Consider the following 26,931-nt stretch of genomic DNA (forward strand, 5'->3'; position numbering starts at 1 on the left):
GGAATCAAGATAGCTGGAAGAATTATCAATAATCTCAGATACATAGATGACACCACACTTATGGCAGAAAGTGAAGAAGAACTAAAGAGCCTCTTGATGAATGTGAAAGAGGAGAATGAAAAAGTTGGTCTAAAGCTCAACATTCAGAAAACTAAGATCATGGCATCTGGTCCCATCACTTCATGGCAAATAGATGGGGAAACAGTGACAGGCTTTATATTTTAGGGCTCCAAAATCACTGCAGATGCTGACTGCAGCCATGAAATTAAAAGGTGCTTGCTCCTTGGAAGAAAAGTTATGACCAACAGACAGCATATTAAAAAGCAGAGACATTACTTTGCCCACAAAGGTCCGTCTAGTCAAGGTTATGGTTTCTCTAGTAGTCATGTATGGATGTGAGAGTTGGACTATAAAGAAAGCTGAGCGCCAAAGAATTGATGCTTTTGAACTACGGTGTTGGAGAAGACTCTTGAGAGTCCTTTGGACTGCAAGGAGTTCCAACCAGTCCATCCTAAAGGAAATCAGTCCTGAATATTCATGGGAAGGACTGATGTTGAAGCTGAAGCTCCAATATTTTGGCCACCTGATGTGAAGAACTGACTCATTGGTAAAGACCCTGATACTGGGAAAGATTGAAGGTGGAAGAAGAAGGGGACAACAGAGAATGAGATGGCTGGATGGCATCACCAACTCAATGGACATGGGTTTGGGTAGACTCCGGCAGTTGGTGATGGACAGGGAGGCTTGGTGTCCTGCAGTCCACAGGGTTGCTAAGGGTCGGACACGACTAAGCAACAGAACTGAACTAATTTTGTCTAGCCCTGATTTTATAGTGACCATTTGAGCAATGCAGTTATAGTATTCCTCATGGATTTTTTAAAGTTCCTGTTTTTTTAAAATTAATTTAGTGGAATGAAATGATTTCATAAGTTTTTGTTATTTCTTCAAATTAGCATCATCAGGGAGTAGATTTGAGCTTACCTAATCAAGGTCTCTTTTCCTCTTATGTTTTCAAGTGACATTTTGTTACCTAACTCTGTATCTATATATGCATTGCATGTGTGTGTGTGTTTGTGTATATGTCTGTGTGTATAAAATTTCAGACTTGCCTGGAAATTGCTGTGTCTAACAAGAGTAGTTTCTTAGTTTCAGAATTTGAAGAGTGCCTTGTAGAATCCAGTACCTTCTTCCCATTTTCTCATGTTGCAGACTGTGGAAATTCCTAATGCTGTTTACTGTGGGAGAGACCTGGGGGACAATTTTTTTTGGGGTGGCTACTTTGAATACCCTGAAACTCTTTAGTTTCTCATTTTGCTGCCTGTCTTCACTGTTCTGCTGAGATGTCCACAAAGTGCAAAATTAGGGCTTGAGTTCCAAAGTTTTACCAATGCACTTGGTGTCAGAGTGGGTATTACAGTAGTCAGATCTGTGGTTGCACATGTGATGTTCCACTACAGTTGAACTGTGAGATGTTACAATTGGCTTTGATGTCTACTATGGAGACTTTACCCTGAAGAATGTTTTTATTTTTTATGAAACTATCATCCATAAATCCATCCAGCTCTTTTTTTAACCAATATATGTTTATTCTGTATCATCTCTTGAGATTTTGTTTGGTAAATTTGCTACCAGTTATGAAGTCATCTTGACCTTTCTTCAGACTTAAGGGGTTCCCTTCAATTTCTGCAATCAGTTTAGATGTACAAGTTCATTTTCACTGTTTATATCTTCAATTATTTTTTGAGTAAATATTGGCACCTACTTTATGGGCCAAGCAAAGGATGCGGTGGAGGATACAACAGTGAACAAAATTGATCATGTCTATGTTCTCAAAGAGTTTACAGTTGAACAGTTGGCAATGAGAGAGAGAAAATAAATGAATGTTATAATAGGTGGTTATAAATGCTATAGGGAAAAATAGAGAGGGTAGGTGATGAGAGTGAAGGAAATTTTAAATAGGGAAATTAGGAAAAACTTAAAGAGAAGGTGACAAAATGTTATAGAGGTAAGTATTGTTTATTTCTTGAAATGTGGCTTTATGTGTTTATATTGATGCCTTGATTGATGCTAGGCTTCCTTCTGTAAAGGAAGAGCTACAGAGCTTTATTTTCTTCTGTAAATAAGGAGCCCTATCTGTTTACATCTGTCCTTACATAGTACTTTTCTTACTCCCTTTCTCTTTGCTTCCTTTTATCCATTTTATATGCTTTTCTCTGAATATACAACCTTTTCATTTATATATACTTTTGAAGTTGTATTGACTAAAACTGTTGACTAAAAACTGGTTTCTATAAGAGATTGGGAAGATTAGAAATCTCTTTTAAAAACTTTTTTTTTTTTGGAGGAGAGAGGAGATTTTCATTTCTTTAAGTTCACCATACCTGCTTACAAGTTACAGGTTCTTCTGAAACTCTTGTAACTGTCACTAAAATGTATATTTTAAAAAATGGAAAGAATTGATGCATGAAGTATTAAAAGGTAAAAATCACAATTAATAGATAAATAGAAGTTACTCTAGCCAAACTGCTTATTTGTTGATTATGCTCTCAGTTTACTTATATGGCTAATTTAAACAGAACCAAGAATATTTGCATATGATGGTTTCTATAGTTAGTGTCTTAAATATGAAACTGAAAAGTCCTTGTTTATATAGGCTAGATATCTGTCATTATCCAGTCATGCTAATTGTGACTTCTCATAGGTTTATGGTTGGAGAAGTCAATGGCAACCCAATCCAGTGTTCTTGCCTGGAGAATCCCAGGGACGGGGGAGCCTGGTGGGCTGCCGTCTATGGGGTCGCACAGAGTTGGACACGACTGAAGTGACTTAGCAGCAGCAGCAGCATAGGCTTATGAATTAAATTTATTTGTAAAATTTTGTATATGCAAAAAGAGATAAATGAGATTATTTAGATAAATAAAAGTTACTAATGGGGGAAATTGTCTTGAATTCTGTTATTTTGACAATTAGGTTGTCATACTCATATTTTTTGAATAAAATTTTTCAGTGTACTAATGTCAAAATTGTATTTTCCGTTTCAAATTCAGTGTCAGATATTCAGCACTATGTGCCTGTCATCCATTATGAAATGTACATGCGGTTTGACAGTATTTGAGGGTATTGTACTATATTGGAATACTTAAAAATGGTACAAAATATATAATACAAAAGTATAGTTTTTAATGTATTTAAGTTAAGGAAGTGGAAACTGCTGTGGAGTTTTAATCATATAAACTACATTTCTCTATTTGAACTTATGTGACTTTGTATGTAATATTTATTTCTAATCCTGGTTTCCTCCTTGAAGGTTGGTTAAGAGGTTATACTAGAAGATATGCCCAGGCATTTGTGTCTAAAGTGAGTCATATATTCCCACATTTTAGCAGCCTGTAGTTCAAAGTTTATTGAACTTGAGTACTTGCTATTTTTGCCATTAAAAATATAAATAAATAAAGTCAAATTTAGTATCACTGCTTGTTTGTACCGTCACCATGTTTATGAAAAAATTTGTAAGCTATATGAAAGATTTTGGAAAGCAAGTCTGCCCTCATATTCTCCCCTACCTAGCTTTTCATTAAGAAAAAATGTTAAGATACACAAAAATAGAAAATATGATGAAATAATGAAATGAATTCCTATGTGTCCATCTCTCTGCTTTAATTAGTAAGTTGCGGTTAATCTTACTTCAGCCATTCCGCCTCCATTATTGTTGGCCTCACTTTTTACCTATGAAAAGAGATCCAGCACAGCTGAATCAGGCTTAGTGCTCACACTGCCAGTCCTTTCCTCTGCTTTGCCATGTTGCGTCATCTCCCCACACCCTGGAAATAGAGGGATGAATGGAAAAAAAATCATGAAAAAAATAAAGGTTAGTTTCCAAACAAGTATCATTTAAGATTTTGAATTGTGAACTTTCATATTTCTTGTCTCATATTTTGAGTTGGAATTAAATATTATCTTCCAAATTAAGTGTAGACTCCACAAAGTCAGTTCATTAGTGTTTTGTGAGAAAGTAACATTTTTCTCTTTACAAAGATGGTTCCTTTTTAGTGTTTCTAAAGATTTTCTATGTATTTGCTTTCACAAAACAAATTGTGAAATATGTATCTTTGAGATTTTTGGCACTTATAATGTGGTACTACTGAAATTGGCCCTCAGATTTATAGAATGTACTTCAAGATGCTTTTTTCAGTATCCTGTTATGCATTTCAAAAATCAATTGATCCAGTTCCTTTTTGCCCATTAATTCAATATTTTTTCAAGTTTTTAAATGATAAAAATGATTAGTAGTAGTTAAAAAGTAAAAGTGTGTTTTGAGGTTTTTTAAAACCTAAAGTTTTTAACTGATAAGCACTCTTCTGATCAGATCCTTCTGTATCATAATCCTTTAATAAATCTTAATATTAAAAACTCTTCCTTTGTCCATCAGTATCCTTTTGACCTTCATTGGAAGGACTGATGCTAAAGCTGAAACTGCAATACTTTGGCCACCTCATGCGACGAGTTGACTCACTGGAAAAGAGTCTGATGCTGGGAAAGATTGGGAGCGGGAGGATAAGGGGACGACAGAGAGTGAGATGGCTGGATGGCATCACCGACTCTGTGGACATGAGTTTGAGTGAACTCCGGGAGTTGGTGATGGACAGGGAGGCCTGGCGTGTTGTGATTCATGGGGTCGCAAAGAGTCGGACACAACTGAGCGACTGAACTGAACTGAGCTGAAAATAAATTACAGAAAACTTTTGAAAAGACATTTTTGGGAAGTATTCTGTCAGTAGATAGGAGCTGGTAGAAGCAAGAAGGGCCATATGTTTGGGGCTCTCATAATGATTTTTTTTCTCCTTATAATTAATAAGATGATTACTAAAAAGAATTCTAACCTGTAAGTCGTTGCCTACCAACCCTAGTTATGTGGTTTATTAAAAATTCTATAATTCTTGACAAATGCTTATGAAATTTTTTAAAATTCCAAATTCAGTTTTATTCAGCAACTGTTGTTGAGGATCTTTGATTTTTGGGGGAGAGGGGTTGGTATGTAGAAATGAAGTGTGACAGAGTGTTGCAAATCCAAGCAAACTTGAATGTGCAAAAGACAGGCCAAATTCCATAAATATGTGATTCTCTATAGCTGCATATTCCTGGTTCTTGTAATGAAGCCACACTTCATGATTTGTTGTGGCTTCATACCTTAAAAGACAGAAGACCTCAATGGACACCAGAAAGCTCTTTTTCAACAACACTTCTACTATAAGATATCCATTCTCATTTAACAATTTATTATTCTTTATTTTACTCCATTCCCTTTTAGTTAACACTGCCTGTGAAAAGTGAAAAATTAAAGGGTTAGTCTCTCAGTTGTGTCAGACTCTTTTCGACCCTGTGGTCTGTAGCCTACCAGGCTCCTCTCTCCATGGAATTCTCCAGGCAAGAATACTGGAGTGGGTAGCCATTCCCTTCTCCAGGGGATCTTCCTGACCCCAGGGATCGAACCCTGGTCTCCTGCATTGCAGGCAGATTCTTTACTGTCCGAGCCAGTAGGGAGCCCAGTGGTACCTGACAGGGTCCTAAATATTAATGAAGCCAGTTTAGAACTTTGATTTTCTCAGAGCAGATTCTTCTAGAGTTATGTAATACATACTAGTAATGAACCAACTATTAAATAATTGCTTTAAAATAAATGCATTTGCCTGCCACAGGTCCTGTGAATGGTATACTCATAATTAGAATCTGACTTTAATGACTTTATTGACTACTGTGTGTCTGTGTGTGTGTAGTGTGTATATTCTAGTGTTTTGTTCTTGTTGAAAAAAATAAATTTTCATTACTTGAGAAAGGTTTTCATGTATTATTAATAGGTTCTTAGTTTTAGAATTAAGTTTTCCTAATCCTGAATGAGAATTGGGAAGTTTTCAAAGTTCTAAGCTGTAAAATTAAGTTGAGTCTTCAAGTTAAAAAATCGCTTTTTTTTTTTTGCATTACAGTTGTTACTGATGATCACTCTTAAGAACCTTTTTTTTCCCTTTGTTGTTGCTTGACTTAAGAAGAAGTAACAGTGAGTCAAGTGAATTATTGAATGTAAAATTTTTCATCTTTGTGTTTTTTCCTTTTTTTCTCAGCTATAAAATGAATCTTCATGTTTCTGCAGATTTTCTTTCAGTTCTTCGCTTTCTGCATTCTTGTCTCTCTTTCTTATCCTTTCTGTTCCATTTTCCCCTTTTGCTTCATTCTACTTTACTTGGCTTTACTTACAGGCTTTTGCAACTCTGAACCTTCTCAGCCGACCCATTCTGCCTCAGTCTTGGTTTGTTGCTCAAATGCTGCCTTTGCACCTCTCAGCCTGCTTCAGCACTCTTGTTATTGAATTCTTTGTCTTTGTTTTTGGAATAATTGTTCTGCATTCCTCTGTTTATTGTTTTTTGGTACGTTTAGAGAAATAGCTGATTTCCTTTATTCTGCTTCCTATGGTACATAATACATGAGTTTGAGTGAACTCCAGGATTTGGTGATGGACAGAGAGGCCTGGCGTGCTGTGATTCATGGGGTCGCAAAGAGTCGGACACGACTGAGCGACTGAACTGAACTGAACTGATGGTACATAATGAAAAGAAGAAATAAAAAACAACAGTTGAAGAACAGGTGCTGTTGGCTCTTTAAAAAAGAATAAGATGATGCAGTTGACAGATTATTTTAAACAATGCTCCCAGTTTGGAGTAGATAGAAGGGCTAAATGTTGCTGTGAATGTAAAAAATCAATGTTTTTATTTTTTTAATTTTATTTTTAACTTTCAGAAGTTACGGGCAACATTAGTATAGCCAAAATATACTTGGAAAGTTTGGATTAGATGATTATTGTAAAATCATGTATTGTTTTTATTTCTGTGATGGTCTTTGGTATTTTATAGTAGGCCACCATCTATTTTTATCTTTAAATACTTTATGAAAAAATGCCTGTCATACATAACTAAATAAACCTCAATACAGTTTCTTCTTTTAAAGAAGGTAAAAGTCCCCGCCCACGTTTCAAATTATGTTTCACATAATTTGTTTAGCAGTTTTTTATTGATAGACTACTATTTTTTCTCTTTTGTCTGCGTTTGCGTTGAAGTAGTACTGCTGCTGCTGCTGCTGCTAAGTCACTTCAGTCGTGTCCGACTCTGTGTGACCCCATAGACGGAAGCCCACCAGGCTTCCCCGTCCCCGGGATTCTCCAGGCAAGAACACTGGAGTGGGTTGCCGTTTCCTTCTCCAATGTGTGAAAGTAAAAAGTGAAAGTGAAGTTGCTCAGTCGTGTCTGACCCTTAGCGACCCCACGGACTGCAGCCTACCAGGCTCCTCCATCCATGGAATTTTCTAGGCAAGAGTACTGGAGTGGGGTGCCATTGCCTTCTCCGTGAAGTAGTACTAGTTGTAATTAATTTATGTCAATAACTTGTTGAGTGTTAATCTTTAAAGTTATAGAATATGTATCTGATAGGATAGAATAGATTTTGGAATTAATATAAAATTATTACCAAAAGGGGTGTCAAGAAAAACAAAAATCTGGTTTTATAATAAAATGAAAAGTATAATTTCTTTAGTTTTTCTTTAGTTTTTCAGTGATTGTGTGTGTGTGTGTGTGTGTGTGTGTGTGTGTGTGTGGTGGGGAATTGCTTTGACTTCATGACTTCTGGGTACCTAGGTTTAATTTACTTTTCTGCTATTGGATTCTGCCTAATGCCATTTTTTTAAATCAAAGTTGAAGATGCTTAATACTGCCTTTTTTTTTTTTCCTTGAAACTTTCTCATTTCATTTGTATCCATTATAACCTTTTAGGAGACTATGTGGAAATAAAAACTTGGGGATGTTAGGTGGTATAATTGAAATGTAGATCATAATCTGTTCTTTATTTGTTTTTACCAAATTAGTTAGGGATTCTAAGGATACATTTTGAATATTTGTGTATGTTTAGCATTTTGTCCCTTTGTTAGAAATCTCTCAGTGTGACTTATTTTTAATAGGATGTGTCTTGAATTGTGGTCCAATCACTCTTGAAAAGTATTAAGCCCCTTAAACACACTGGTCAGTCCCATAGAGGGAAGCCTACAGGTTTATTAGCACTCCTTAGCCTGAAAGCACAGCATACCCTTCTAGGTTGCACAGCAACAGACTCCTAGCAACCGTAATAGATTGAATTTCTAAGAGTGGCCAGGCCGGATGTAATAATAAAGCAAGAGGTACAAACAGTTGTCATGGTTTTCTTTTCACAGTAGGCTAGTTTGATTTGGGGAAGCTTAGCCTTTAAAAAATGGGTAAACTTCTTATAAAACTACTACTATTTGTACATAGGACTTCTGGTATTAAAATAGCAATAATAATACCGAATACTGATTTAAAAAATGTATGCTCAAAATAAAACAAAAAAGTAAAAGGAATATCACGTAAAGGAGTTTTCAGGGAGATGTTTTTAAAAAAGACTTATAAAATCAAACTGCAGCAAGACAGTCATATTGAATGCTTGTTAAAAACAAAAATTGCAATATTTGTGCTCTTTTGGGGATCCTCTGTTTTAATTTTTCAGCAACTCTTTGTAGTTTTATGTATGCAATTTAAATGATGAGTATATAAAACTGATGCTTATGATAAACTTAAAAATTATCAAAGAAACCACACTATTTGAACTGTATATAAACAGTGTTTTTTGAAATTATGAACCAACAACCAATGGAGCAGAGAATCTATTGAAAAAAGAATTAAGTAGTAAAATGTACAATATTCCACAGTGAGAATAAAAGTGTCTGTGATATTCCTAAAGGTGTAATACTGTGCTACAACTTTGTTAACATTTCTTCTGGGTATTTTTTAGTCTGTATTTGCTTACATAGCCATGAAAAAGAGATTAATTCAGATACATTCACAACCTGAAACAGGATGCCTCCATCAAAAGAAGTAGATCCTCATATAGCTGCTGAAGTTGGAGTGGAACCCTATAGCCTTTGACAGCAATAAGCTGTAATACTCTTGATTTATTCATCTTTTGTGTCAGTATTTGGAAGAGATTGTTAAAGTGGCAGTTTTAGTACATACTGGCAATTACAGTAAAGAGCAGAAATTAGGTATTTGTGACCTATTATATTTCATTAAAAGACTTCCTTATTAAAATGGCACCGCTTATTCTGATTACATGACAGCTGCCTTAAACAGATTAGAAAATACACAGCTTTAGCTAAAGGTAAAATCAACCTCTTAAGCTCATGGCATAGAATGAATAAATGGTAAACAGTATAAGCTATTTTATTAAAAAATTTATTTAACAATAAATTTTCTTTAGAAATTTTTATCAGTGATTAAGTGCCATGCTTTGTGTGTGTATGTGTATTTCTATAATAGTAGCTTATCCACAGTGGCATTTTCCCATTGAGGTATTTTAATACACCCACCTAATATTATACTAGCTTCCTAGTAGAGAATGATATTAAGAGGTGTCATAGACCCAGGGATCAGCATGGCATCACCAAAGAAACTTTTTCTGCTCCCTGGTGAATTAGCATCTTAATTCAAATTCAATGTAAATACTCCCTTTACCAAGCAGAACTAGGTTGTTTGGAAGTTTTACCACTAGAGTATCAATATCTGAAATATTAGTAATCCACTAGAGCCACAGTGAGTTTAATTCATGAATTTAGGCATCACTTGTACAACATTAAATTGTCTGCTTTTCTAGAGAATAAATTTATTATGTGGCTCTTTTTTACAGTCAGTGATATTTCTGAAGTGTTACTGTCTTTATTTTACGTAGTGACTGCATACCACTGTATAGAAGTTATGCCTGTATTCTGAATTGTGGTTGAGCTGTTCGGTAGGCTGACCTGCCACACATTCTAATAGTTAATGACTTTGTCCTCTTCCACATCATGAGGAATGGGTGTGAACTGTAGTTCAACCTATGAGTATGAAATCACAGCTCAATCTTGAAGACACAAAAATGATTAGTATGAAGCGGACTTCTGGAATGATTACCTTCTTAATCTTGAATATAGATTTTTGTTGGGATTGTCCCAGTATTAATAGAAGTCTTTTGGAGTACTTGCATGGAACTGTAAAGTTTCCACAGAGACCCAAAGTATGCTATGTGAGACACTCATGTGAATTTCACTTACACAAATATCCATGGCTACTTATGTCTTTAGCTGAAGAAAATAAAAATATCTGATGCATGTTACATGAGCTTTGTTAGCTTGCAAAATTGTTGAAGGAAGATGTGAGTCCTAATAGACCTGAGTGCAATTCCTGGCTTATCATTTGATGACTAATTATTTTTAAATTCTTCAACTATTTTAAGCCCATATTTTTAATGTAAACATGAAGATATTGCATATACAGTTGCATTATAAAATAAAAATAAGGTGAATGATAAAGCAAGGTGTGTCTATAGAGAACTTAGTGTGAAAGTCTATATTGGACTCAGACTGGTAGCTAGTATGGTCGTTATCTTTCTAGCTTACTCCTTGTGGTATGATGTGAAGAGGGTTTTGCTGGAGAGGGTGGCAGCTGAAAATAGTAACATGAAACAGATATAATCAGAAAATAATGCTTTTCCAAGAGGAATATGTATGTATATTTTATTAAGTCATTTTCAGTATTAGAAATTTGTTAGAATAAACAGTTTATAGTAATCCCTCTTGTTCACAGATTCACATATTGGGACAGCATCTTTAAAGATTACAGAACAATAATTGATAAGAAAAATATACACTGATCAGATGAAATACTAATTACTCTAACATAGGGTAGAATTTAAAGAATAAAGGAAGTTTATGTTAGTAAGTATGTATGGTGATCCTTATATTATTTAAACATTTGACTTCTCTGCAGTTTTTTCTTCCATATAAAAAGTAGGAGCAGAAGTGAGTAAACTGCCCAGTCTTGTATTAGCACCTAATACTAATGATAAAGGAAAACTGAAAATGAGTTATCAGTAACTTCTGCTAAGAAATAAAGCAACACATAGAGTCCCATAAAAATCTGATTACCTGTGGTGCTTTTTGGCCTACCCTTGAAAAAATCTTCAATATACTTACGCTTGATTTACAAAATATAGTTTAAATTTTAATATATACTGTTGTTGCTAAAGGGATCATAAAGGCATTTAATGAAAAGATAATATTTGCAAAAGAATAGAAGTGGTTTGAAATGTAGCATTTTGAAGTAGCTAGTGGGATTAAACTGGTTTAGGCAATAACTATTTCACTTCTTTGAAGAAGGTAGTTTAGCCGAAGCTTAAGTAAAGGAGGAGGTGAGGAACATATTTAACTTTGCCTTAATATTGTAAAAGGGAAAAAAATACCAGGCTACAGTGATAGTTAGAGCCAAGGGAAAACAGCACTTACTGTTAAGAATATACAGTTTTTCAGATAAAACTACTGGCTATTGCCTGTAGTTCTATAAATTTTAGATTGAGTATGACTTATGTACGGGCTTCCTAGGTGTCTCAGTGGTAGAGAATACACCTGCAAGTACAGGATACCTGGCTTCAACCCCTGGGTTGGGAAGATCTCCTGGAGAAGGAAATGGCTGCCTATTCCAGTATTCTTGCCTGGGAAATCCCATAGATGGAGGAGCCTGGTGGGCGACAGTCCATGGATTTGCCAAAGAGTCAAACAGGACTTAGCAACTAAATGACAGTGACTTATGTGCTCATACTGTTAAACTGTTTAACAGTATCATTTTGAAGACGTAAATATTGCTGAAAACATTAAATTGGGAAATATAAAATTTAAGTTAACCAAAATATAATTCTGTTCTCAAGCTATTTTTTTATATCAGTGAATATGTAACTCTGATTTGTCATTTTGTCCATATGGTGCCATTGATCGCTTGTGAAAACATAGAGGATAATTGTACCTTTTATGCTTAACTGAAGATTATGGCCAACTCAGTGAAGATTCATTTGTGAGCTTCATAAATATTCTCTGTGTAAATTTTTTTTCTCCTGAAAATGAAGTTTTTACTTTATAGTTATATCTTCCTTGATATTCTTTGTACTTTGAGTTGTTGAATTGGGAAGTATATTTGCATATACGTGTGTATGTGTATATATATATATGTAAATATACACAGGAAATGGCATAAACTTTCTTCTCAGTGCAGACTAAAGTTAGAATTCTTCATATTTAAATAATTGCTAAGTGAGAAAAACTTAAACTACTAAACTAGTCCAAACTACCATTGGTAAGGTCTTTTCACACTGGAGTCTTCTATATAAAATGTATACTGCATGTGAATGCTGCTCAAAGTATGAATGGAGGACCCCGGGGCGGGGGTGGGGGGGTGGTCACCAGCCCCAGGAAGTCTTTCCTTTTCAACTAAATAACTATGTGAGGCTGCATTTATTTTATATATTTCAATCAAAACAGCAAGTTGTGTGTAAAAGTAGACCTGAGAAACCAGTTGTTTTCTATTAATACGTTAAAGAAGTTTATGAAACTAAAATAATGCCTACTGATCTGTCTCCTGAGAAGCTCGTACGCAGGGTAAGAAGTAACAGAACCGGACATGGAACAATGGACTGGTTCAAAATTGGGAAAGGAGTATGACAAGGCTGAATACTGTCACCCTGCTTATTTACCTTTCATGCAGAGTACAGCATGCGAAATGGTAGGCTGCATGACTCGCAAGCCGGAATCAAGATTGCCAGGAGAAATATCAATAACCTCAGCTAGGCAGACGATACCACTTTACTGGGAGAAAGCAAAGAGGAACTAAAGAGCCTCTTTTTTTGGTAAACTCTAAGTTTTTTATTTTAAAAATTTATTTATTTTTTAATTGAAGGACAATTGCTTTACAGAATTTTGTTGGTTTCTGCCAAACATCAACATGAATCAGCCATAGGCATACATATGTCCCCTCCCTCTTGAACCTCCCTTCCATCTCTCTCCCCATCCCACCCCTCTAGGTTGTTACAGAGCCCCTGTTTGAGTTCCTGAGTCATACAGCAAGTTCCCACTGGCTGTCTGTTTTACATACGGTAATGTAACTCTCCATGTTACTTTCTCCATACATCTCACCCTCTCCTTCTTCCCCCTGCACGTGTCTGTAAGTCTGTTCTGTATGTCTGTGTCTCCATTGCTGCCCTGCAAGTTATTTCATCAGTACCATCTTTCTAGATTCTATACATATGTGTTAGTATGCAACATTTATCTCTCTCTAAAGAGCCTCTTGATGAAGGTGAAAGAGGAGAGTGAAAAGGCTGGCTTAAAACTCAACATTCAAAAAACAAAGATCATGGCATCTGGTCCCAACACTTCATGGGAAATAGATGGGAGAAAAGTGGAAACAGTGACAGATTTTATTTTCTTGGGCTCCAGAATCACTGGATAGTTGATTGCAGCCACAAAATTAAAAGATGCTTGATCCTTGAAAGAAAAGCAATGACAAAACTAGAAAGCATGTTAAAAAGCAGAGACATCACTTTGCTGACAAACGTACATATAGTCAAAGCTGTGGTTTTTCCAGTAGTCATGTATAGATGTGATAGTTGGACCATCAAGAAGGCTGAGTGCTGAGGAATTGATGCTTTCAAACTGTGGTGGTGGAGAAGACTCTGGAGAGTACCTTGGTCATCAAGGAGATCAAACCAGTCAATCCTAAAGGAAATCAGTCCTGAATATTCATTTGAAGGACTGATGCTGGAGCTGAAGCTGCAGTACTTTGACCACCTGATACAAAGAACCAATTCACTGGAAAAGACCCTGATGATAGGAAAGATTGAGAGCAAGAGGAGAAAGGGGTGACAGCGGATGAGCTGGTTGAATGGCATCACCAACTCAGTGGACATGAGTATGGGCAATCTCTGGGAGATAATGAAGGACAGGGAAACATGATGTGCTGCAGTTCATGGGGTCGCAGAGTTGGACATGACTTAGGGACTGAACAATAGAAAAAACAATGCTACTTTTCTCATAAAATTGTTTTTTTTTCTCAGTTAATTGTGCTTATTTCATAAAATTGTGACTATTCTAAGATGCAATGGTTTTATTAGTTCTCTTTTTTTATTCATGTATTTTTAGGTGTCCAACGTAATGATTTGTTATTTGTATACACTGCAAAATGAGGACAGTAAGTCTGGTTACCAACCATCCCATACAAAGTTACAGAATTTCTTTTTTCTCTTTCTTGTGATGAAAACTTTTAAGATTTACTCCCTTGGCAACTTTCAAATACACACTACAGTATTATTATAGACTATAGTCACCATTTGTATATTACAGTCCCTTAACATTTTTTATTTGCAAGTTAGTACCAGTCGGACACGACTGAGCGACTGAACTGAACTGAACCTCTTTAGCAGGTCACCCATTTGCCCACCTCCAGTCCCCCTCCACTTTGGCAGCCATCTATGCTGTTTTTATTTTATTTTTTTAATGAATTTGGCTTGTTCATTTGTGTCGTTTTTTAGATTCCATATATAAGATCGTACAGTATGTCTCTTTCTCTGTCTTATATATACATGCGGTCCTCAAATAGTGACAGTTTTACTTGTTCCTTTTCAGTTTGGATGCCTTTTATTTATTTTCTTGCCTAATTGCTCTCACTAGGACTTCTAATACTACGTTAAATAAAAATGGTGAGAGTGGTGAATTCAGCTAACAGTTTGTCAGTTTTGGTTATTTTGTCAAAGATTGGGTTTTTAGGTTCATTGATCTCTTCTGTTGCCTTTTTAGTCTCTTTTTCTGCTCTGATCATTTTTATCTCCTTCTTTCAACTTACTTTGGGCTTTGTTCTTCTTTTCTATTTCTTTTGAAAAGTGGAAAGTGTTAGTTGCTTAGTTATGTCCGACTCTTTGTGACCCCTTGGATGTAGCCTGCCAGGCTCCTATGTCCATGGAATTCTCCAGGCAAGAATACTAGAGTGGGTTGCGATTCCCTTCTCCAGGGGAACTTCTCAATGCAGGGATGAAACCTAGGTCTCCTGCATTGAAGGCAGATTCTTTACCATCTGAGCCACCAGTGACGTCTAGTTCTTTTAGGTATAAAGTTAGATGGGTGAGATTTTTCTTTTTTCTTGAGATAGACTTGTATGACTATACATTCCTCTTAGAACTGCTTTTGCTGCATCCATATATTTTGGTACATTGTGTCTCAAGGTATTTTTTATTTTTCATTTGAATTCTTGACCCATTGGTTGTTTAATTGAATGTTGTTTAATCTTCACACATTTATGAGTTTTTCAGTTTTCTCATAACGTGTAGATGAGCTGTTCACTTATGTAAGTGGGTTATTAAAGTTCTGCAATATTGTATTTCCATCACTTTCTCCCTTTCCGTTCCGTCGCTCAGTCGTGTCCGACTCTTTGCGACCCCGTGGACTGTAGCCTACCAGGCTTCTCCGTCCATGGGATTCTCCAGGCAAGAATACTGGAGTGGGTTACCATTTCCTTCTCCAGGGGATCTTCCCAACCCAGGAATCGAACCCGGGTCTCCCGCATTGGAGGCAGACGCTTTAACCTCTGAGCCACCAGGGAAGCCCTTTCTCCCTTTAGGTGTGTTAATATCTGTGGTGCTCTTACGTTGGGTGCATGTATTTACAGATACTGTTGTCTTTTCTTTAGATTGACCCTTTTATCATTATATGTGTGTGTGTGTGTTAGTTGCTCAGTCTTGTCCAACTCTTTGTGACCCCATGGACTGTAGCCTATCGGACTCCTCTGTCCATGGGATTTCCTAGGCAGGAATACTGGAGTGGGTTGCCATTCCCTCTGCAGGGGATCTTTCCTACCCAGGGATCCTACGTGGGTCTCCTACATTGCAGGCAAATTCTTTCCCATCTGAGCCATCAGGGATCCTGTATCATTATGTAATGCCCTTCTTTCATTGTAATAGATGTTTTACAGTCTGTCTTTTTTTTTCTGATAGAAGTATAGCTGCCTCAGCTTTCTTTTGGTTTCTATTAGCATTCTATATCTTTTTCCATCCCTTGACTTTCTTTGTGTGTGTTGTTCTATATCTGAAGTGAGTCTCTTGTAGGTAGTATATAGGTGTGTTTTGTTTATGTATCCATTCAGCCACTCCATATCTTTTGATTGGAGCAGTTAGCTTATTTACATTTATCTTTTACTCTTTTTCAAACAAATCACTGATCTCTGTTTCACTGAGGTTTTTGTTGTTCTTCCCTTTCAGACTTGTTCTTCTCTGGCTTCATTTTACTTGACGCTGTTTCTTTATATTAGGAGAAACAACTACCTTCCCAATCTTGAAGACGTTGTGTTTAGAGATGAACTGTATCTTTCAGCCTCACCCTAGGTCTTGGTTTTCTGTTGAACCTTTGTGGTTGTCCAAGCAGCCTGACTTATTCCTGATAGTTTCCAGTTGTTGAGGCTGTGTCCATAACCTATCAGTGCTCCAAAGGGAAGTAGCTCAGTCAGTAGCTGTCTTCAAGCTGACGAAAAGCTAGCCCTTCAGACAGCTTTTTAAGAATGCAAATATATATAGTCCTGTGGGACTGCAGTCATAAACACTGCTGGTAACCTGGAGGTGTCTTGAGCATTACTTGCGAAAATCGAGGCTTTGGTCATGTGTATAAGCTGTTTTCTGGGAGATAGTAGAGAACTGTTGCGAGGTCAAGGGATAGCACAAAGATGGTATTTCCCAGCCTGTTTTCACTGGGCAGCTTTGTAGTCTCTAGATGTGTTTGGCAAGCCTTAGTCTGCCCCTCAAGCTAAAGTTACAGCCCTCAAGCTAAATAAATTCTCCTTTTTCACTGAAAGATCTAGGATATGTTTCATTCTACTGACTCTCTGGTACCTTGAGGATGATGCCTGCAACAACTGTCTTTCCAATTGTTAATAGTCCTATGGGACCCAAGAATGCCTGCCCCCTGGCCGCCATAGCCAGATAGGTGAGCAAGGAGTGTTCCCTGTGTGTATTGCCCATGCCTGCCAACTTCATTGAGACAGCGGGAGAGCTCAGGACTTGGATGAGTCCACCATTTTTGGCAGGCCCGCGAGAGAGTACAGGGTCAGGGCATACCTGCTAGCACCTTCATGGCGGAGGGGAGCAGAAAAATGAGCAGCTCCTGGTGGCTCAGACAGTAAAGAATCTGCCTGCAATGCAGGAGACCCAGGTTCAGTCCCTGGGTCTGGAAGATCCCCTGGAGAAAGGAATGGCTACACACTTCAGTATTCTTACCTGGAGAATTCCATGGATAGGGGAACCTGGCAGGCTATAGTGCATGGGGTTGTAAAGAGTTGGACATGACTGAGCAACTTTCTCTTTCTGTCCCCATAGAGTCCAATCAGGTCTCTGTCCTGGTAGATGCTTTAAGACTATGAGTGCATCTTACTCACATACAGTCAAGGAGTTTTCAGACTGCTGTTTTTGTGCTGGTGTCCAGAGAGAATGAGTCTGAGCTCAAGCCCTTTAAAATATCCCAGCTCCCTACAGTCCTTTGGGTCTCTTGGATGTGAGCCCCATTGTTTTCACAGCCAGATGTTTTGGAGGCTTGTCTCTTTGTTTCATGTCCTAAGGGTTGGGGTGCCTGATATGGGGCATGCACCTCTTCCTCCTGAGAGAGAAGCTCTGGATTTGTGAAATCCCGCCCAGTTGCAGGTTGCCATGCTGGGATGAGGTTCTTGGTGAGGCTGCCTCTGCTCCCTTTTGTGATCTGGCCTTTTTACTGTTTGCCCTTTTACAGTTTGTTGGCAGAATTTTTAGTTTTTATTTATTTCCCCAGAGGGAATTATTCCATATGTAGCTGTAGGTTTGGTTTATCCATGGGAGGAATGTAGAATATTCCTATGCCACTATCTTGGACTTTCTCCTTCCATTTTATTTTCTAATATGATAAATGAACAGGCATAACCAGTAGTGAACTGAAACTCCTCCTAATAGCTAGAGAGAGCCAATGTTGTTCATATCTTCTTAAATCTTTATTCACATGTCACATTGCTAACTTGAAACTAGCCATATTGGGAATATTTACATTATGAAGTGAGTTGAAACTACAAATTTGGCATTTTTGAGGGTGAAGGGAGGAAAGTTGGCTGATGAATATATACCACTGCACAACTAGGTATAATACACATAAACAAAAATTCTTTGGTATTGTCGGAAAATTTAAGATTGAGATAGGTTCTGGGACTAAAACGTCTGCTAATCATAAATGAATTATTTCACAAATTCAGTTCCAAAGTCTGTGCTAATATATGATCAAGGCAGATTATCAGCCGGGGGTTGTGTCTTCAGAGCCACTTTACCAATTTCCCCTATAGTGCCTTCCAAAAAGATTAACTTCATAAAGTGACATGAAGATACATCATATCCTTTGAAGTTGACACCCTGCTAAGTTCATAGCTAATTACTTGTTGAGTGATCAGAGACTGTCAGTATTAGAGGGATGTAGAACACTGGGGATGAGAAAAGATTCTGGGCTTGAGTAGTCAGAGAAGTCTTTAGGAAGAAGCACAGTATGATGACATGGATCTTAAACGTTTTTCGGGAGGTGTGTTGGCTAAGGATATGGGGAAGGGCTTACTCACATGGGAACCAAAGGTAAGGTAAGATTTTGGTGTGAAGAAATTTTAGGAAATATTGAAGCAGATGGAGTTGAAAGAAAAATCAGGCTAAGGACTTGAAATTTAACTGAATAGAGCATAACCAGCAATGTATATTTTAAAAACTGGATCAAATGTTAAGGTAAAAGAGATCTTTTAGGGAGATTAATCTGGCAGATCTGTGTAGGTTAGCAGGGAGCAGTCTGAAGCCAGGTAAATTTCTTAATCATCTGAAAGGAAGTGTAGTGTGAAGAACCTGGGCTGTTAATTTAGGAAGACCTTGATTAGAATCCGTCTTTTGACACTCTGTTACTTTCAACTCATGGATAAGATGAGGATAACTAGATGCTTGGGTTGTAAGTAACACAAAGGGTGTGAAAGAGGTTCAGTTCAGTTCAGTTCAGTTCATTTCAGTCGCTCAGTCGTGTCCGACTCTCCGCGACCCCATGAATCACAGCACGCCAGGCCTCCCTGTCCATCACCAACTCCCGGAGTTCACTCAAACTCATGTCCACAGAGTCGGTGATGCCATCCAGCCATCTCATTCTCCGTCGTCCCCTTCTCCTCCCGCCCCCAACCTTTCCCAGCATCAGAGTCTTTTCCAGTGAGTCAACTCGTCGCATGAGGTTGCCAAAGTATTGCAGTTTTAGCTTTAGCATCAGTCCCTCCAATGAACATCCAGGATTGATCTCCCTTAGAATGGACTGGTTGGATCTCCTTGCAGTATAAGGGACTCTCAAGAGTCTTCTCCAACACCACAGTTCAAAAGCATCGATTCTTCGGCGATCAGCCTTCTTCACAGTCCAACTCTCACATCCATACATGACCACGGGAAAAACCATTGCCTTGACTAGACGGACCTTGGTTGGCAAAGTAATGTCTCTGCTTTTTAATACACTATCAAGGTTGGTCATAACTTTCCTTCCAAGGAGCAAGCGTCTTAATTTCATGGCTGCAATCAGCATCTGCAGGGATTTTGGAGCCCAAAAAAATAAAGTCTGACACTGTTTCCACTGTTTTTCCATCTATTTCCCATGAAGTGATGGGACCAGATGCTATGATCTTTGTTTTCTGAATGTTGAGCTTGAAGCCAACTTTTTCACTTTCCTCTTTCACTTTCATCAAGAGGCTTTTGAGTTCCTCTTCACTTTCTGCCATAAGGGTAGTGTCATCTGCATATCTGAGGTTATTGATATTTCTCCCAGCAATCTTGATTCCAGCTTGCGCTTCTTCCAGCCCAGCATTCCTCATGATGTACTCTGCATATAAGTTAAATAAGCAAGGTGACAATATACAACCTTGACGTACACCTTTTCCTATTTGGAACCAGTCTGTTGTTCCATGTCCAGTTCTAACTGTTGCTTCCTGACCTGCATACAGGCTTCTCAAGAGGCAGGTCAGGTGGTCTGGGATTCCCATCTCTTTCAGAATGTTCCACAGTTTATTGTGATCGACACAGTCAAAGGCTTTGGCATAGTCAATGAAGCAGAAATAGATGTTTTTCTGAAACTCTCTTGCTTTCTCCATGATCCAGCGGATGTTGGCAGTTTGATCTCTGGTGCCTCTGCCTTTTCTAAAACCTGCTTGAACATCTGGGAGTTCACGGTTTACATACTGCTGAAGCCTGGCTTGGAGAATTTTGAGCATGACTTTACTAGCGTGTGCTGCTGCTGCTGCTGCTAAGTCACTTCAGTCGTGTCTGACTCTGTGTGACCCCATAGATGGAAGCCCACCAGGTTCCCCCTTCCCTGGGATTCTCCAGGCAAGAACACTGGAGTGGGTTGCCATTTCCTTCTCCAGTGTGTGAAAGTGAAGTCGCTCAGTCGTGTCCGACCCTTAGCGACCCCATGGACTGCAGCCTACCAGGCTCCTCCATCCATGGGATTTTCTAGGCAAGAGTACTGGAGTGGCTTACCATTGCCTAGCGTGTGAGATGAGTGCAATTGTGCGGTAGTTTGAAAGAGGTTAGTAAAGATTAAATGCTTGGTACTATGCTGGGACGCAGTGAGTGGTATTATCAGTGCTACTTTGCTGCTACTGCTGCCACTACATCTGTAACATTTAATGGATTATAATGAAGATTAAAACTGGTGAACCATCAGTGGAAACAAGGTGTAGAAACCAGGCCCATCCTTAACATTTACAGATGCAAGAATACACATGGAAGTTCACTCCTTATGTGTCTGAATATTTAAATGCTGCAAATCAGTTTACTGTTACATAAATGCACTCTTAAATTAGGGTTCTAATTTGACCAATACAGCTTTATAATGAGGTTTTAGAATTTTGGAATTTTTTAAGTGTTCTGTTCTGGAACGTAGTGACCAAGGGAGAATTGGCCTTTGTCACCTCATTTTTGTCCTGTACTCTTCCTCCTTTCTCCTGTATTCTAGGTTCTTTGCCATAGCATGTCCACACGCCCACTCCCAAAGCACCTTGCCTTACCCCTTGCAGACTATCTTTTGACTACCCCTTCGGCTAGAGGTGGGTATGCCTATGTCTCTGGCTGTCCTGGGGACGATACTCCAGGGTTCTTGGCTTGGCAATTCAGAATCTTGGGAATCTGCTGTGGTACAGTCCAGAGAGGTCAGAAAGCATTCCTTGGACTCTGCAGATTTTTTACTTCATGAAGTGCCTGGACAGAGGTCAAGAATGGGTTCTCTAAAATGTAAGGCCCAAGGCAGTGACCACTTTTGCCTGAGTCTCAGGATGGTACTGGATGGGACCATCTGACATGAGTGGCAAGTCAGAATTTGTTTACTGTTAGTTGTGGAGTATGAGAAAATGAGAGTGAAAAAGTGAATACCAGGAGAATCAGATGTTAAAGAATCTGCCTGCAGTGCAGGAGACCCAGATTCAATCCCTGGGTTGGGAAGATCCCCTGGAGAGGGAATGGCTACCCACTCCACTCTTCTTGCCTAGAGAATTCCCTGGATAGGTGAACCTGGTGGACAGTCCATGGGTCACAAAGAGTCTGACATGACTGAGCGTCTAATATAACATAAAGGGCAATTATAAAGCCACTGAGAAAGTTAGCATAGTATGTGGGAGCAAATGGGGTGGGACCTGAATACAAAAAAATACTGTGTTTTGTTTGGCATTGAGTACGTAATCAACTTCTAGCATATTACTAAGCACATAGTAGTGACTGTTAAAGAGCAAGATGAAGATACTTGGATTATCTGGACCAGAGATGAGAAGAAAGTCATTGTAGAGTATAGAAGGAAAATAAGTTCTTGTGGGGCCAGTGTGGAGTTTTGAAGGAGGGAGCATCTTGCTGTGATTGTTACGGCAGTGAGTGAGCTGCTTGTGTGTGTAGATCATGTATATTAAATATTTGTATGTGTGGCACCTAACAGTTGCAATTCTTTCTTAAATGAGTAATTGAATAATATATGAGAACAGGCTCTAAGAAATGAATTGGATTTTAAAATTAAGATCATAAGTGGCAGAGATTCGTATTATCAGTGAACTGATATGGAGGCTGAGAAACTTGTAATAATTCAAGACATGAAGAGATCCTGAACAATTGTGTTAGTATCAGAATGAGGTGGTAGATTATGTCTTCAAAGAGGAGATGTTACTTGTAACTTGTCTGGAGAGGAGTAGAAGACATAGATAACTGTAGATTAGCTTGACTTTTCTTACTTGATATTCAAGTTAGCTACAGGTGAATGTGGTTGAAGAAAAGAATTAGAGCTAAAAGAGTTGGTAGAATTATCTTAGAAAAATCTAATTGTAGGACATACGACTCATAGTCATTTTGCTCAAAGTTGTCATGAAGTATTTAGTCACTTGTGTGTGTGCATGCTAAGTTGCTTCAGTCGTGTCTGACTCTTTGAGACCCTATAGAGTGTAGCCAGTCAGTCTCCTCTCCCCATGGGATTCTCCAAGCAAAAATACTGGAATGGGTTGCCATGCCATCCTCCAGGAGATCTTCCCTACTTAGGGATAGGAACTGTGTCTCACTTTGTCTCCTTCATTGACAGGTGGTTCTTTACCACTTGCATTACCTGGGAAGCCTGTTTAGTCTTTTAGTTTATAATAAATAAGTACAGTAGTGCCTCATGTCAGAAAATATATTTCATAATGATAATAAAGTAACAGGAAAATCTGATAATAGGGTTAAAAATTGCCGAGTCATTTTTGAGAACTCTGGTGTGTTAATTAGTGTTGATTATTGCATTTTTGCTGTAACTGACTTGTAATTACCTAAATACACAGCAAACACCTGTGATTATTTTAGTGATCCTTGTCTTGTCTTGTTCAAGTAACCCCGAAAATGTGTATTTAGACTGTTCCCTGTTCATATATACTCAGCTGTGCCTGTTTGCTTTGTTATTGTTCAGAGTTTAATGGACCGACATAAAAATTTATGGCAACTGTCACTTAATGTCACCTTTACCTTTAAAGAAAAAAAGAAAACAACAAAACTAAAGCACGTCAGGCAGCTATGATGTTGTTTACAGTTGACTAAATGATAGAATACGCTATACCTAATTTATATCTGATATCATGGGCCAAATTTAGGGCAAAAAAGATGTGAACATATATAAACAATACACTTAATTACATTTTTGTATATCAGTGTTACTCTAAATTTATTAGCCAATAAAAATCATTAGTTTAAAATAATCTTGCCCATTCTTCTCCAAGCCAAGTATTTCTTTTAAAAATTTCCATAAAGCTGATTAATCATATATACTTAGTTCTCCAGTTTGTGACCTGTTTGTATGTTATTTCTGTTTTTTTTATTTTTAAGAAATAGATCTTATTAATTATTTTTAAGGAATGAGTAAATATATATTAGCTGCTAATACGTTCTCACTTTTGCTTCTCTGTATCAGGCTGCTCTCAGAATTGACTGGTCTGTCATCTTCACCATTTAAAAGTGTAGATTTTTTTCAAAGTATTCTTCTCTTCATTATTTTCCCTCACTTATATTTTTTCCTAATTATTATGTTCATAATGTTTACTTGCATTCTAATTCTTTGAAAAATCTCTCTCCTTTTGTGCAAAATCAAAACAGTATTTTTTGGCTACATTGGAAGCTTTAAAAATATAGTTATACAAAGAAATACAATAAAATAATTCATTTGTATGGTAATTAGTATTTATCTAGATTCAATAATTTAAAGTGATCATATAGTTTCTAGATATCAAAGAATTCATTTTTAATGTTAACCTAATTCTTCTTGCTTTTAATATTTTAGGCCACTTGGTCATTCTGGCATTTTATGGTAGAGAATACATTGAGTTTGGCTCATGGAAAGAATATGAGGTAATTGATCCATGTTCTCTATAAATTATGAAGTAAATGTACACAAAACATATATTAATGTATCAAATATGGGATCTTATGTCTGAATTTTTTCAATAACTTTTAAAACATGAGATTTCGAGATAGGTTTTTCATCTCTTAATGGTTAACAGTGGCTAATATGGTAAGGAACTTTATTTTCATTACTACTTTATATATTTAAGACAATACAATATTAGAACTCTTCTTCACTTCATATGGTTACAATTAATATTTTTAAGTGCTGCAGATAGCTTAACTTTCTGTGGGGCTATAGAAACCACAAGAGCATGCCTCCATCCTATCCTCCTCCTCATCCTCCTTTAAGTAGGATTAGAGGCATGCTGCACTGTGAAATACTAACAGCTAGCGCACACAGTTTATGAAGAAAGTAGTGAGAAAGGGCATTGAGGCTCCTATAATGTGAAATTTCTAGGCATTTAGAGGGTGGTCTAGTGAAAGTAATTGTGAGCCTCACAGGTTAGTCTTTTCCTGTTCCTTTAGTATCCTTGGGTCACCCTGCATGTGCCTGTGTTTGGTTAACCCTGAAATGGCACTCAGCTACGTGCATATGCCACATTTATTTCCATAGTTGTTTCATAGATTACTAAGCTTCAAGCCTGTATCAGAATTAATTCAAATTAAAGATAGTAAAATATAGCAGCTATTCTTATGAAATCCAGCCAATGGCATGGGAGTGTGAGAATCAGTAGATACTAATTATGTGGTAGAATAATAGGCTAACCTACTGCTGATGTCATAATTCCCCTACTCAGTAATGTGTTGGTTATGTCAGAAGGTTCAGCAGTTTGTGTGAACTTCTGCTTCCACTACAGCAGTACTTTAAAGAGAGGCTTTCCATTGGCATTCAGAAAGGTGAAAAGTGCAGAGGTGGTGGTGGAGTGGGTGGTGGGAGGGGCATAAGAGGGATAGGCGTAGAGTCTGAGTACATGTATGCTGTTCATCATCACTGGGCTTTGAGACTGTGTTTGTTCCCGAATTGAATTACATTTTTACCTTCCCACATAGTTGGAATGCAGCTAAGATGCAGTGCATTCAAGGTGGTAAAACATTGCTCTTTTGACATTTCTTTAGTCTTCAGCTTCTGTGGGAAGATAACCACACAATCTGCTGCTTAAGAGACTTAACTAAGACTCAGAAATAAGCTGGAGCTATTTCCTCCATTTCAAACCTGTGGTTTTATAAAAGTCCACAAGAGGATGCACTGAAAATCTCCCTATGTGTTTTTCAAAATTCTTTATCAATATGAGGTTGCAAGAAAGATAAGGTAAATAGTTCTATGTCTAAGATCTTTGTAATATGATTTATAACAAAAACTATGCACTCATGTATGGGAGTTATGATTTAAGAGTTATAATCTTCATCACTGATAGTACATTTAAAGAGATTCAGTGCTGACTCTTTCAAATAGTTTTCCTAGGAAATTTTGTAGTTTTATCATATTTCTTAATCTATTTGAATTGTCTTGTAATGAATGAGTCTGGTATTTATTCCTTATCATTCATTTTTCATGATTGAGGGCATCTGATACAGACATCGATATTGTATCTAATAATTGTGAAAGCTTCTGGGGGCCTAGAGAAAAGGGTTTCCATAATATACTTTGTTAAAAATGCTTGCAAATAACGTTTATGAAAGATAACTTGAATTATCCTGAGAAGCCGTGGAGAATAAGTTTATATGTGCTCTCCTCCCATTTTTTCCTTTTAATCTGACTTTTGGACTTTGTTTCATTTTGATAGTCTTAAACTTCTTTGTTATATGTGAAATGAGTAGATTGTCCTGGGAAGGGGAAGAGTAGGGAAGGAATAATACTTCTCCTTTTTGCATAACATACGGGATGTAAATTATAATATACTTTACATTTACATCATAGATCACACTTGAGAAAGTATAAAGTTCTTCTGTGTGGACAGCATCTCAGTCAACTTTTCTACTAACTAGTTATATGGTACCATATTATGTATGGGAAAACCCAAGTCCAAGAGAGGTTAAGATTCACCGTAGAGCACAGTTACACAGCAGGTAGTGGAAAGTCTAGCATGTACACCCAGATCTTGTGATCTCCAGTATTCCTGTCCACTGTATTAGTAATTTTCAAATTGTATTTTCCAGTTAAGTTCTACAGGAACTGCCTTGGGGAATGTTGGTTCCTGCAGAGCAGGTCCATTTTTGTCTCCTTTTGAGGCTCTGGGAAGTATTTCACTAGGAGTAGGCTTTTAGAGCTATTGCTCTATGCTGCTTTTCTTTGTGCAAGGACTGTAGAAAAGCAAACTTATCCCTCTAAGTGACAAACAAGGCTATCTACCTCTTTTCGTACTGACATTGTGGATCTAGAAATAAAAATTAAACTACTGGCGTTTTGCTTACTAATGTTCCTTGTCAGCTAAGTACTTACTGAACAGGTTCTGAACACAGTACACAGTATACATGAATTGCTGGCTTTTTATGAGGGTCAGTGACAATTGACTTGAAAGTAGTAATATAGTTTTTTATAAAAATTAAAATAGAAATTGTTCATATTAAATATATCATATCTTGGTTGTAAAGTGACATTTATAGGCATTATCATTTTTATATAATTTAAAATATTGATTGTACTTAATAATCTGAAGCCTGGTGGTTAAGCATGTGTTAGTTGCTCAGTGTATTCAACTATTTGTGACCCCCAGGGTAGCCCATCAGACTCCTCTGTCCATGGAGTTCTTCATGTAAGAATACTGGAGTAGGTAGCCATTCCTTTCTCCAGGCAATCTTCCTGACCCAGGGATTGAACTAGAATCTCCTGCATTTGCAGGCAGATTCTTTACCATCTGAGCCACCAGGGAAGCCCCAGTTAAGCATATTCATTCTTAAAAGTTGTTTCATCAGCTACTGTCTATGTATAGAGCCTTGAAAATTCTAGATTTTAGTAGCATTTATGATTAATGCTAATAGTGTCATGGAATGTTTCCTTCATCATATTACAGAACTCTAGAGTCTTTGATAATAATGGATTCCAAAATATGTATTCATCTTACTCAAGCCTTATTGTAACAATCTATGAAATTACGTATATGCAAATAGAAAATAAATTTCATCAGTG

At 37.4% G+C, this 26,931-nt stretch overlaps 1 protein-coding gene across 5 annotated transcripts in view; it reads left to right on the top strand.

Annotated features, from left to right (window-relative positions):
- The window catches only part of RFX3 (regulatory factor X3), a 327,736-nt gene that overhangs the window by 20,534 nt on the left and 280,271 nt on the right, over positions 1-26,931 (top strand). Inside the window, exon 2 of one of the 5 annotated variants that reach the window (XM_055428303.2) lies at positions 5,982-6,052. The exons of 3 other annotated variants lie outside the window; for them this stretch is intronic. The gene's annotated coding sequence lies outside the window, so the exon portion shown is untranslated. Of the gene's footprint in view, positions 1-5,981; positions 6,053-23,739; positions 23,808-26,931 lie in introns of all 5 variants that reach the window. One more of the 5 variants, XM_055428302.2, reaches the window with a different exon arrangement.

This window comes from Moschus berezovskii, chromosome 7, assembly GCF_049115385.1.
Source record: "Moschus berezovskii isolate FMDL1 chromosome 7, NW_MosBer_1.0, whole genome shotgun sequence".
In the NCBI taxonomy this organism is placed as follows: domain Eukaryota; kingdom Metazoa; phylum Chordata; class Mammalia; order Artiodactyla; family Moschidae; genus Moschus; species Moschus berezovskii.